This window comes from Aethalodelphis obliquidens, unplaced genomic scaffold, assembly GCF_003676395.1.
Source record: "Aethalodelphis obliquidens isolate GAN/ISIS:26980383/991018 unplaced genomic scaffold, ASM367639v1 scaffold39, whole genome shotgun sequence".
Taxonomy (NCBI): Eukaryota; Metazoa; Chordata; class Mammalia; order Artiodactyla; family Delphinidae; genus Aethalodelphis; species Aethalodelphis obliquidens.
In genome coordinates, this window is record NW_020837983.1 from 17,458,094 (window position 1) to 17,472,546 (window position 14,453).

Genomic DNA, 14,453 nt, shown 5'->3' on the forward strand with positions numbered 1-14,453 from the left:
TAGCCCCCGCTCGCTGCAACTAGAGAAAGCCCGTGTGCAGCAACGAAGACCCAACGCAGCCAAAAATAAATAAATAAATAAATAAATAAATAAATTACTGTCCAAGTAGCAAATAACCAAGCAACTCAACTATTGGCTTGGCTGAAAAGTTCATTCGGGTTTTTCCATAACATCTTACAGAAAAACCTGAATGAACCTTTTGGTCAACCTAATAGTATCTCTATTAGTTCCACGTGTGAGTAATTCTGATTGAGTTCATTTATTTATGTACATTCAGACTCTTACATGGTTTTCCTATATAAACGAAGCATTTTTATAGACAATATAATTCTTCTTTATTTTCAACAACAAATTCATTCAAAACTTGTGTTAGCCAGCTTTTGCTGTAACAAACAATCCCAATATCTCTGTGGGTTATAACAACAAATTTGTATTGATTGCCCAAGTTCATGAGGGTGAGGGCTTTTCTGGGTTTAGCTGACTTAGGTTGAGCTAGACCTTGGCTCCATGACAATTATGTTTTCATTCCATAGCCCAGGCTGAAGGAGTAAGCTAGTACCTTGGACATGCTATTCTCATTTTGGAGGGAAACATCAAGATTGGGTACCAAGTCATGCACAATGTATAAGCACATTTTCAAACACATTTAAAACTTCTAAGACAATCTATCTGTCAAAGGAAGTAATATGACCCAGGTCAAAGTCAGTAGAAAGGAAAATAGACTGTGCTCACAGAGAAGCATGGCAAGGGTATGGAGGGAATAAATATTTGTGACATAATGTAATCTACCACAGCCTGCTTCTGAACAAGTTCACAAATGTTCACTTCCTTGCTGTAAAAAAAATGTAATCACGCCATCCTAAAGATACTCCAAGGTCTGATCTAATCAAAACCTCTAGCTTGAAATCCAGGATCTTGAGTTTGTATCATGCCCAAATGTAGCTCTATTGAGCCAAAGTCCTATGACCTAAAAGACTTGTTATTTGTACCCACCCATGATAAAATACATACCTACACATCCATAATAAAATAGTGTAACCACAGTAAACACTCTCATTGAGGAAGGGGAAGAAGGTGAGAACCCAGCAGTCACTGATTCACAGAAGTTCTGAAATCCCATGGAGAAATTGTTATATAAAGTCTGCTAACCTGAGTGTAAGGAACTGTGTTTCACCAGTCTTCAATTTTGTCTCCTGGAGGTAGCTTCATAGTCTATTGTTCTTCATGACTCTTGACTTCACCTTCTGGGAAGTCCTTCCTTTTCCAATATCCTGTTTGGGAGAGACTTCTGTTTTTGGATGCCAAACAGCTTCCTTATCCTGTCAAAAAAGTCGAGAGCTTAAGGGTAGTTTTACTGTTCAAACAATCACAACCTCTTTTAATTCAGGCTGGTAGCAATTTTGGCACTACAACTTAAAAACAAAACAACATTGTTAGTTTCTTTGATATCTTTGTTTCCTGTTAGTGCCTCCTGCCAATAGCCAGATCCATAATTAGCAGACATACTTCTAGGCTTAATTACAGATAATTTGCACTCTTTAGGCTTCCATTAGGCCAATCTATGATTTCTTTACCCAGAACCATTTTGTACAAGTGAAATGACTTACTGGGGATCACTTTAAAGGGATCAGAGGTCTTAACAAATGGTGTGGTGACAACAGTCTTGATCTGATCTTTACTCCCAAGCCTGAATCATAATCATCCTCCTCCTCCTCATCTTATTATTATTAATTAGGCATACTTTTACTTAGTAGGATGAAAATATTAACTTTTCATATTTATGATGACAAAAACTCTTTATAGGCACTTTACAATATTAATTTTTGAAGACTGCTTTTGCCTTCTGATCTGTATAATAGGTTTCTAAAAGATAATAGATAATATAAGTTGCTCCTCCTATTTATCCACTTAAACATCTCTTTGATATTATCTTTAAAATTGCCTACATGTTACTATGGTAATTTCGCATTCAGAATTTGCTCAAGTTGCTAAATTTCTGATGTGCTTTAAATTCACTAAAAATAATTAAAATTATTCAGTGTAATAATATGTACACACAACTAGAAAACAACTATCCATGCCCTTGACTTGGTTTTGCATTGAGGCCTTGTTTTAATTTGCAAATAATTTACTGGCTGGAGATGAGAAACAGTAACATCTTTCAACTCTGTCTCTGGACTTCTGCATTCTTCTTTTCTCTTCCATTCCATTGAAAAAAGTCCAATTATTTTCTGAGTTTATTCTTCCTTATAAAGCCTAAAAAGCAATTTTGGGCTACCAACATTCCGTCTTGAAAATTCTTTGCAAAGTTTATAGGTATATTTTCTGCCTTTCAAGTTATCTCAGGTAACAGTGTTACCAAAATTTTCACCATTGCATACAATAGGTTGTCATTTTTCCAGCCTCCTCTAATATCAGGGGCTCCCATAACAGGCACAGTGCAAATACTACATATTTTAGTTTATTGTTGTTACACTGATGCCTTGCTTCTAGGTATCAATTTCTTTATTAATCAACTTTTGTTGTGGTGACAAATAATCCCAAATCTTAGCAACAACAAACAGTCATTTATCATTCATGTTACTCGGTTCTGCTGGGCTCTTTTGGGTTCAGCTTGCATCAAGCGTCTTCTCTCTTTGAATCAAGCCTGAGGAGTAGCCACTATATGAAAGATGCTTTTCTGACCGTGGAAGGCAGGAAGAAGAGGAGTGTCAATCATGCAAGTGCGTTTAAAGCTTTGGCCCAAATGTGTTATATGTTATATCTGCTCACATCCCATTGGTTAAAGCAAACCACACAGCCACCAAAGTTAACCAAAGTTAATGGGTGAGGGGAGCAAATGCTGACTGACCATAGGATAGGAAGGAAAAGAATAGCTATAAAAGAACAAAAAATCAAATATACTTTAAAAAATATTTGCTAAACGACAAACTGTGTTCCTTCCAGCTGCTAAAAACATTCTATAAACAAAGTAGTGTCTCTGATATCAGAAAACTCAGTCTAGTGGAGAATTCAACTAAGTGAAGAGACAATTGAAATGTAACGCGAAAAGTGTACAGAACTCATGCCATTTAACCCAGAATTAAAGTATTAGGGAAGGCTTCCTGGAGGAAGTAATAACTAAACCAATACCTGGATGGTGAACAGGAGTTAGAGGGTGAAATGAGCTGAGCAGCAGTGGGCAGGGAGAGAGTTCTCAGCAGCTCAGAATGAGCAAGGCCTGAGGTCAAGAGAAAGCATAGAGAAACAAAAACATTTCGGTATGGTCTCAGGGCAGAGACCAACCCTGTCAAATACACAAAACAATGGTTGAATATTTCATATTAAAAAGATAAATATTGGGTTTAAAACTGTGGCGTCGCAAGTCCCATAAACAATACTGCTATACACTGAAACTGAAAAAGAAAAAAAAAAATCCCTGTGCTTTTCAGAGGTGGAATAACCGAGAGAGTATGGGCATTTATACTTAAACCAAGCCAGGGCGAAATGCAGAAATAATTCGATTTAACTGTCTTGTGGCCTGGCACTTTTCTCCAGCATGCTTTGTGGGAGAAATTCTCAGTGTTGAAATTGAGTGAATGCTGTCAATGTGGTAATTATTTTATTATCAAGGGCAACCACTGGCAAGAGAAGAATTGCCTTGAGGTTTACAGTTTATGTCTCTGATCAGAAAATACAGTTGCTTTTGTCAATTAACTACATTAGGCAGGTTTTGGAAAAACAGAAATTAAAATGCAGTTTTACTCTATCACTTTTCAAGGGTGTGGCTTTGAGTTTGGTCTAAGCAGCGTGAAGTTCGCTGAAGAGCATCCCTACTTTGTCTCTTAGCACAGTGACTGCCCTGTGGAAGAGTCCATCCAGCAAGCTTACAACATGGATAGGCCCACTGTCCTTTTGAAATGGACAACTCGGAAATGTTAACATGCTCATGACAAGCATAAAAAAAAATAACATTTTAGGCTCAGTTTGTACTCAGTGTGCACGTATTTTAAAAGGAGGAATCTTGTAGGTATCAGTTATAAGCTGCTTTGAAAACAGGATCTGGTAAAATACTGGGTTGGCCAAAAAGTTCGGTAAGATGTTACGAAAAAACCCAAACGTCTTTTTGGTCTTTTTGGCCGACCCAATACATCTTTGCAAAGTGGTCCAGGAAACAGACATTTTAAATATTCACCTTTGTTTAAGACACTCTTTGCACTTCCCTTAAGCACCCGTGTAGTGCTGCTGCCTAACTCTGTAAGGAACAGTCATAAGAAGGAAAGTTATAGTGAAAACAAAAATCCAGAACCATCAAATTTGAGATCAAATGTTGATGCAATATTAATGAACTACATGTGACATTTCTATCACCAAAATCGGGAACACATGATAATACTGAATACATTTGTATCAACTCCACCTTGATTGTCACATCGTTGTTGAATCTGCACCTCTGATCCTGTCACAGGCAAAAGTACTGAAACGGCAAAGTATGCCTTTGTGGTCTTCCGTTCACCCAGGATCTCACTTCTCTTGCTAAAAAATTACCTCTTTTTCTCCACCCTAGTATCAATAACTACCATTTATTGGTTGCTTAACCAAGCTCTGGACACTGTGCTGGTCAAGTATGTATATTATATAACAATAGTGGTAACCATGTTTTTCTCATCTTAGAGACAAGAAAACTGAGACACCCCAAACATTAAACAATTTTCTCAAGCTCATAAAGCTAGCAAAGTGATAGAGGCAAGATTCAAACCAGCTCTTTTTGACTGTAAGAAAATTCATAATTCCAACCACAACACTGCCATGTGCACTTGGATTGGTTTCTTATACACTGTAAGTTGTGGTTAAGAGGAAAGCAAACTGTTTAAACTAAGGTGTGAATGACTACAACCCATCCCCCTTACCCACACCCCTACACCTTTTATCTTTTTTTTTTCCACTGTGGAAGATGAACACTACCATTCAAATGAATCTTTAATTAGACTGATTTAATGCAAGGTGACAAAAGGAAATAAAACATGTTAGCAGGTTGAGGAAGTATTTGGAAATAGGAAAGAGGAACAGGAGCCATTCAGGTGCCCTTTGAGTAGTGCCATGTAGTTGCTAGTGCAATCTCTTTTGGCTGATGTTTTCTTTTGGAGCAGGTCTAATATCACAGGTTCATACATCAAGTCAGCCTTGCTCATCTCCTCTCTTGAAAATATTTAGTATAATTTAAAGCTTTAACTAAAGAAGAAAAGATTGAAGAAAATCAGTGAGGTGTATTAATAATAGACATTTGGGCTTCCCTGGTGGCGCAGTGGTTGAGAATCTGCCTGCCAATGCAGGGGACACGGGTTTGAGCCCTGGTCTGGGAGGATCCCACATGCCGCGGAGCAACTGGGCCCGTGAGCCACAACTACTGAGCCTGCGCGTCTGGAGCCTGTGCTCCGCAACAAGAGAGGCCGTGACAGCGAGAGGCCTGCACACCGCGATGAAGAGTGGCCCCCGCTTGCCACAACTAGAGATAGCCCTCGCACAGAAACTAAGACCCAGCACAGCCAAAAAATAAATTAATTAATTGATAAACTCCTACCCCCAACATCTTCAAAAATAATAATAGACATTTGAAGGCAGATTTTTATTTCTCTTTTTGAGTGCACAGGATACTGGTAATAGAAGCTAGTAAATTGATACAGTTTACATGAATTTTAAGTCTCCAGTACAAATGCAAGCCTCATTCACAATTTATTTATTTACCAACTTCTATTTATCCTTTGGTTTTTAGCTACAGCTTATGTGAATTCTTTTTTTTTTTTTTTTTTGCTGGCCGCTGCAGCATGAGGGATCTTAGTTCCCCCACCAGGGATCAAACCTGCACCCCCTGCAGTGGAAGCATGGAGTCTAACCACTGGACCACCAGGGAAGTCCCTTATGTGAATTCTTTTTCCATATCTTCCCCATTTTCATTTACTTACAGGGTCAATATCTCTTTCTTTTGTGTTCCCTAAGCACTTATTATCTTTCTCCATATGACAGTTCCTACACAACACATTGTAATTTTTTACATGTTAAGCTTTTTTTACTTAAAAAAATTTAGAGTCTACATTGACTTATAGATTTTTAATGAGAACATCTAACAGTGTTAGATGGAAATCACTGATTGATTACTGGTTAAATAAACATATAATTTCTGTATCTGTATTTCATATTTGAAAAATGCCAGTCACAGGGTTGATGTAACCTAAAATGTGTTTCTGCAAAAGTTTAAATTTTATCTATATGAAACTGATTCTTCTAAATCATTACTCTTCCTCTTTTATTTCCTCACTCATTCCTGCTTTCTCTTGCACTCATGCTCTCTTTTGCTTTTGCCTTTTTGTTCTTTCTTTCTCTACCTGCCTTTCATCACTGTCTCTGATTAGCTTCATTCTGCAACAGACTCCTCATTGTGTCAGGGAAGACAGCCACTGGTGCCAGGTTCAAAATCTCCAAGCTTAGCAACCTTAACAGAAAGACAACATGTTTCTTCTAGTGTTTAAAAATGTTATCATCCTGCCTTGGATTATTCTATCTTACGTTTTGCTGGTAATATTCTAATTTGAGGGTAAGTCAGGAGGATATACCTCAAATATCTGGAACCTGACCTATTACCTTCTTTGGTGTATTAGCCAAATACACCAAAGGTATTGTGATAATGGTGTGTAACAAACATACCCCAAAATCGCAGCTCCAGTCTCAGGAGATTCTCCCTGGTTGTTCCAAAATTTCTTCCAGGAGCTCTCAGGCTACATGATTCCCCATTAATGTACTGCATTTGTCCTGTTCCCTCAACCTTTGATTTAAAGTCTTAGGCTTTTTTCTAGTTGCACTAACTTATTAATTAGATCATGTTACCATCTCTGAACCAGTCACAGACCCACATAACGCTAATTAGTTTAGGCCTGAGCCACATGTGCTGCTCATGGAGATACTTCTCTGAAGCACATGAGCTGCTTATAGGGGTGATGGTGGTTACCTAAAGCACAATTGGGGTGCTAGAACCAAAATAAGGTGATAAAAGTCTGCCTGAATCAGCAAATGTTCAACACAGAATAGCATGCTTTTAGATTTCTTATTTAAGTTCAAGTTTGTGGTTTAGTCTACTTTGATCTTAGGAAGAAGGATCAGGCAACAGCCATGATCTGAACTCTCTATTAGTAGATATACCTCAAAGACTGAACTGAGAAAATTTCCAGAATAAAGAAGGAAAGATGAAGAAGAGATATTTTGTAAAAGGTGATAGTCTTCTTCTTCCACCTGGTCTGCTGATAAACAGCAGCTACTTAAGTTTAAACTTTTTCCTTTCCTGGAAAGAGTAAGACATTCTGAATTAGAAACATCTGCTGGTACATCAGTCTCTGTTCCAGTTCTAGGGGAGAAAAACAGTAAAATGTTGGTCATGATAGTGGAGGAAGAGTTACCCAGAAAATTTTTTCTTGATTAAAAAAATTTTTTTAATATATGTAAGAAGTGGAGAAGGAAAAATGTTAAATAATACAAGAATTCTGAATTAAAAAATCCCATACATCTAAAATTTCTGATGCATGATATATACTTTAGGATGGTTAAGAAACAATTTTATCAATGATGAGGACAAGATTATTGCTAGTTCTGGGTCATACCTATACAGTGTCTTGAACTTAATGTTTATTCAAAGGACTGCTATGATATATCAATGAAGGATTTCCCATATAGAATTCATTGCGCTTATAAAAGTCCTACCTCAACCTTTTAAAATATTTGTCTGTAAGGTGGTTTTGAACTGCTCTAAAGATTTAGGGTGTTCTTCATAACTCTACTTGAAGCCATTCCTCTGGGGATAGCCCACAACTGTCTGCTTGCTTATGTTCTAGAGATGAAATGAAATAATATATGAGATGCGATTGAAATAGTCCTGGATACCTGGAAAGTGCTCAATAAACTGCAGGACAAGTTATCTTTCTTATTACTGCTGCTATTTTGCTCATATTATTTGAATCATTTTTCTGTAAGAGCAAATTCTGTGTGCAAGTTGCTGCTCTAAGGATTTGATGGCAGGAAAGTCCACCCCCACCTTTGCTGATCTCAAAGGATGAATGAAGGAGGCAGCTGGTTTCTAACATCTCTGCTTTGACAGCCCTCAGAGCCACCAGAGCCTCACATGCAGTTGGAGCTATTGGTAGCTGCTGGAGTAAGAGTGCTTGAACATCTTCAGAATGCCAATATTTTTTCAGGGAATAGTATCCATGTGTCTCAAAGTGAAAATTAAATCCAAACTTCCTTCATCATCAAACACTTGCTATTCCTCTTTGAAAACTTGGTGAATCTGGTGCTTATGAAAACATGGGTTAGTGAAGATCAGTGTGAAAGGCCAAGTAACACATGTTTTCTTCCTCCTCTTTAGCTCTTCATTTTCATGGTCCTAATAATTTCCCAACAGAAGAAAAGCAAGCAATGAAACAAGATAGAGAAATGATCTTAACAAAGTAAAGAGTCATCCCATAGTTAATGACAGAAAAAAAAGCTAGTTTGATGCAGTACATTTTGTACTGATAAATACTGATCATTAAATGGTAATTTAGAGGTTTGCAATTACTACATTTTTACACTATGACTTATTTGAATAAAAGTTATATGATATTTTTAACTGCATTATTTATGAAGAGCAAGGCTATGCCATAAAATAATTAGTATTATTTATTTTGAGGTTCTTACTTTAAGATACCTATAGATAAATTTTTGAAGATAATTTTCAATGCATAAAATGGAAAAAGTAGTAATGAATATTTTAATACTTATGTATATTTACAGAAATGCAAATTAAGACAGGATTTAATTTTTTGTGCTTCAGGTTAGAGCAGGGTAGAATAGCAGAGGATGTGGAGATAAGTAGTCAAGTATCAATATTTTTGAAGGGAGAGCCATCAGGATTTGTAGATGGATTGGATGTGGCAAGTAAAAGAAAAAAGGAGTCAAGGATAACTCTTGATGTTTTTAGTTTGAGCACCTAGAAGAATGAATTTACCATGGATTGAAATGGGGAAAACCATGGAAGGAACAGGTACAGGGCAGGAGTGTGGAGAAGAGTTTGCTTGGGTACATGATAAGTTTGAAGTTTCATTCCACTATCTTAAGCAGCTTGAGTCTTTTCCCACAGACTTATTTTGATTAAGTCCTTCAGTTTCCAGAGTATAATACTCCTCAACTCAAACAGACACAAGGGAGAGATTTTGCTCTTAATAATTCGGCTTTTCATAAGTTCCAATAGTGCACAAAATTTTTTTGAGATTACTACTTTGAAAAATAAAAATGTAAGTATCAACATACTGTTCAGTAACTACCAATTATTGTTATCATTATGTGTTGAGCATTAACTGCTTTACAAATGTTATCTAATCCCTACAAACACTATTATTTCCTCCTATTTTCCAGATGAGAAAAACTGAGAATTTAAAAGGGCCTGGGGACACACAGCTAGTACTCAGAACAGGTAGTGAGATCAGTTTGATGCTAAAGGCCATGCTTAAAGGCATTATATTTTATGTATTTGTTTCTCTTTGAAAAATGGTAATATTGATTTTCATGCACATATTCATAAACATTTCTAATTTTTTATCTCTTACCTTTTATTAGCATATTTTAATTCAGTTTCATACTAAATAGAAGCAAATATTCAAATTAATTAATCATAAATAATATTTAATATGATTTATTATGACTGGTTCAAATATTCATGTGGCATCAGGGCAACCATAATTAATTGTTATCAGAATGGACAGTTGTGCAAATAAATGCTTAAAATATTAAGTAAGCTGAAAAAAGTGTCAATCATATTATCTTAGTTAACTTCATTTTTGAAAATCAGGTATTAGATCAGTAACATTTTTTAAAAACTCGAAAGTGTGGGACTTTCAAAAGATGGGTGTTGAAACCCATCTAGAGCCCCTGGCTCACGGGCTCTAGAGTGCAGGCTTGGTAGTTGTGGCGCACGGGCTTAGTCGCTCCACAGCATGTGGGATCTTCCCGGACCAGGGATCAAACCCATGTCCCCTGCATTGGCAAGCGGATTCCCAACCACTGCACCACCAGGGAAGTCCAATATTTATTTAACCCATCTTCCAAAAGATGGGTTTAATCAATTACAGACTTCTGTCAGTTTTGTTTAGGATTCATAAAGCATAATTTACATTAAGATTATAAAATATAGTTTTCAAGATGGTAAAGCAAGTGAACATGTACTGATTCTAAATATTAAAATATAAAAGTGGGCACATTAACTCAGCAGGAAACTTCTTAGTGATGAAGAACAATTGCCTGAATGAAGGAAAGGAAATTAGCCAATTATCAATTAGCCTTGAGGAAAATTCAATCAGTGATTTTCCACAGAAAATATCAGGCTCCTCTGGGCTGTCCTGCATGCAAAACAAGACCAGAAGAGGAATCTTGTGGTGCCAAGAGCAAATCTGGATTAATCATTAGTGGCTGGTCCCTTGACAAGTGTGGCTTCCTGCTTGGGATGTCATACTCCTGTGTTGAGTTTTGACTACCACCAGCAGGGCCAGAGACCATCGTCACCACATCATCAGATCCTCTGGAAGATCCCATGATGTCCCACTTCTCTAGCATCTTCCTCAGAGAAAATTACACGAAAAGGAGCATCACAAGCAGCACTGAAGGTGAAATGAAGTAACAAAAGGGCAGATTGATACTTGTGAAGAAGGAAAGTTTAATTGCCTTGCCCTGGTGATTGCGGGGGTTATAAATTGATTCTGCAAATAGAATATTTGGAAAGTCTTCATATTTTAAAAATACAAGCAACAGTCAAGTTGCTTTTTTTCCTATTTCCCCAGAGTTTCTCTGATAGGCAGTATCTAATCAACAGAAATATGGAAAGTGACCCCAAAGAGAGAATACAGAGGAGCTAGAATAATAACCAATACTCAAGGTGGCCAGGTGAATGAGTGGAGGCTGACAGGCTTGATCTGTTTTCATCTTTGACTCATACACTGCCTTTATGCCTATGTGGCTGGATTGGTATGACCAGGCAGGCAACCTGGCTCTTTGAGTGTTTCCATCCTTCTTATCACCTGCTTCATGAATAAAGCCTTTAATCAAAATAAACTATTGCATTCAGCTCTTGGTAGTTTTTTGCCTGCCCCTCCCATTCTGACTGAATAAGCCCAGCCAGAGAAACTCCAAGGTGAGCCAAGAAAGGATGCCGGCCTCTCTCCCTCTCATACACTTCCAACTTGTCAGGATGGGATGAAATTATCTTGTTATACTTTTTGAAAGATTGTTGAAAAGTGAAAAAAAAAAATTATAATTTCACTCATTCCTATGCATCCATAATCAGAAAATTAGGAAAGTCTCAAAGCACCGAGCTGATTTCCTTGTGCTATGCAGCTGCTTCCCACTAGCTATCTGTTTTACATTTGGTAGTGTATATATGTCAGTGCTACTCTCTCAGCTCGGTGCTTTGTGACCACCTAGAGGGGTGGGATAGGGAGGGTGGGAGGGAGACGCAAGAGGGAGGGGATATGGGGATATATATATACATATAGCTGATTCACTTTGTTATACAGTAGAAACTAACACAACATTGTAAAGCAATTATACTCCAATAAAGACGTTTAAAAAAAAAAAAGAAAATTAGAAAAGTCTCTAAGTTAGATCATTCATTTTCTGGCTCCAATCAGCCTGAATCAGGAAACCTCCTTCACCTCTTAGGTTTGTGTGCCCGATTCACACAAGACTTGATATGATTATTTCATGACTTTTTCGGATGCTGAGCCAATCTTGATATCAGGCTTTCCCCTCCTCCCCAAATTAGTAACATTTGAATTCAAACATAGTCTTTTTTTAAAAATTGAAGTTTAGTTGATTTATGATGTTTCAGGTGTACAGCAAAGTGATTCAGTTTTATATATATATATATATATGTATATATATATGTAAATATATATTTTTTCAGATTCTTTTCCATTATAGGTTATTACAAGATACTGAATCTAGTTCCCTGTGCTATACAGTAGGTCCTTGTTGTTTATCTATCTTATAAATAGTAGTGTGCATCTGTTAATTCATATTCTTTCCTTTCTATAGTCAATGGACCAGCTTCCTTCCTCCCTCCATTTCTTATTAATATTAGTTACGAATTATTAATATTAGTTCTGGTCAGCTATTACTTGGCATTCTGATACTTTTCTTTGCTACCAGCTGTTTTTAAACTTGACTTTTTCTTTTTTTTGAAAACTAAATGCCTTTGCAGAAGCACTCTTTCCTTTTTTGTTGTTGTTGTTGTTTTGTTGTGTTTTGGTTTTTTGGCTGTGCTGCACAGTTTGTGATTTTAGTTCTGGGACCTTAGTTCCCTGAACAGGGATTGAACCCAGGCCACAGCAGTGAACGCGCTGAGTCCTAATCCCTGGATTGACAAGGAATTCCCAACTCTTTCCTTAATGGTGAATTTAGTCTAGAAACTTAACATATATTGAGATTCTGGCAATATTAGAATTTTTAAAGAACAGTAGGCCTTATTCAAAACCAGTTTTAAGGTGAAATAGTGAGAAAAAAGAAGATCAGATCACCTCTCTTTGAAAAAAATGCTTTAGAAGTTCTTGATAACCTAGTAGGTTAATAAGGTCCTTTTTGTAAATTAACATTCTTTTCTTTTGGTGTCTCATTGAATGTTAATGTGATATACCTTCACTTTATTCATCAAAACAACAACAGGGCTTCCCTGGTGGCGCAGTGGTTGAGGGTCCGCCTGCCAATGCAGGGGACACGGGTTCGTGCCCTGGTCTGGGAGGATCCCACATGCCGCGGAGCGGCTGGGCCCGTGAGCCATGGCCGCTGAGCCTGCGCGTCCGGAGCCTGTGCTCCGCAACAGGAGAGGCCACAACAGTGAGAGACCCGCATACAGGAAAAACAACGACAACAACAACAACAACAACCTTGCTCATTTAATGCATAGAATGATGATTTCCTTTTGGATGTCTTAGACTCTGGTTTATTTCCTCATTTCCAGTCTTTATAATTTTCTACATAGATGAATGACTATATTTTTCTATTCTCAATTTAAAAACAGGTTATGAGAAAAAAATTATGCCAATGCAACTAATCTTCGAATAGCTAGTGCCAGGAAAGCAACATTCATAAAATTGTCCTCACTGGCTTTCCTTTTGGAATTGCAGTGCCAGGTAAAATGATTTACTGCCAGGCTGGACTGAGACTTGAGCTTTGTAGAAAAGATTTATTGGCATCAACTTTGCATAAAGCCATAATCATCCCCGAAAGGACATTTGTCACTATAAACCCTTATTTTCAGGTGCCTGGCACTTTCATAAAATACTTTTCAAGTGGAAAAGTCATTTGAGTTTTCAGATCCTTTATTCCAGTATTTCTTGATCATTTAAATGTCTATCGTTAAAAAAAAAAAGTCTATCGTTCCTTGAATTTTCTGGACACGCTAGGGCAGTGTTTCTGGGATCTATCCCTAGGTTTCCATGAGGCAGGGAGGGGCGGGAACCATAAATGTGCATTTTAAACAAGTGCCTGAGGAGATTCTGCTGCAAGTAGACTTTGAGAAACATTCTTCAGAAAACAGTATAGAGTCCTGTGTATAAATTCTGGCTCCACACTTTTGATTTGTGTAACTTTAACTAACATATGTGGCCTCTGTCTCATTTGTTTCCTTATGTATATTCCTTACATATGCTTTAATTGGGCAAGTATATTTTCTGTTCATAAACTGTGAAGATTAAAGAAAATAAGGGAAGCACCTTATAGGAAGTACATATAGGGAGCAGATGATGCATTTTAGCTTTATTCTTTTTCTCTACCATTCATGACGACAAACACACAAACAAAATTACATATGTATGTGCATACATGCACACTTGACAGTCAATCTGGGGTGGAGCAGCTCTAGGACAAGTAAATTGATCTCTTGATCAGAATGGCAAACTTAAAATTCACTTGTAGGTAGCAGCAATTAAGACAAGGCCACAGTCCTGCAAACAGTCAAGGTTAGAGGACATAAACAAGAGGCAAAGTTTATATCAAGATGGACAATCAAAGACTCCCTGACTTGGGACACAAGTTCAAGGAAAACTAAGAAGCTGAAAACATTCCTCAAGTACCAGGGACAGGCCTTCATATCTGAACAAAGAGTTTAAAGTGCTTAATACACTTAAAGTAGCCTGAAATCAACTATTTACTTTACCATATTCCTTAACTTGCCAAGAAACTGCACAAATTCATCAGTCCATCATTTACTCTTATCTGTGTCACAAATCAGAGGAGTTCAAAAGTCAACCTAAAAGCACTTGTGCATTTCAATTGATTCCAAATGTAGGGTCATTATAGCATTTGCTTCCTTATAAAATAATTTATAGCGAATACACTTTATAAGTGGATCTGTGAACTCTGAGGTCACTTATTTAAAATGTTTAAGTTCTGAATTTTGTGAT

General features: G+C 37.2%; 1 long non-coding RNA gene across 1 annotated transcript in view; it reads right to left on the reverse strand.

Annotated features, from left to right (window-relative positions):
- Nucleotides 1-336: 336 nt before the first annotated feature.
- LOC113633287 (uncharacterized) overlaps nt 337-14,453 on the reverse strand; it is a 104,361-nt gene continuing 90,244 nt past the window's right edge. Inside the window, exon 4 of the long non-coding RNA XR_003438132.1 lies at nt 337-1,319. This is a non-coding gene — a long non-coding RNA (uncharacterized LOC113633287). The remainder of the gene's footprint in view (nt 1,320-14,453) is intronic.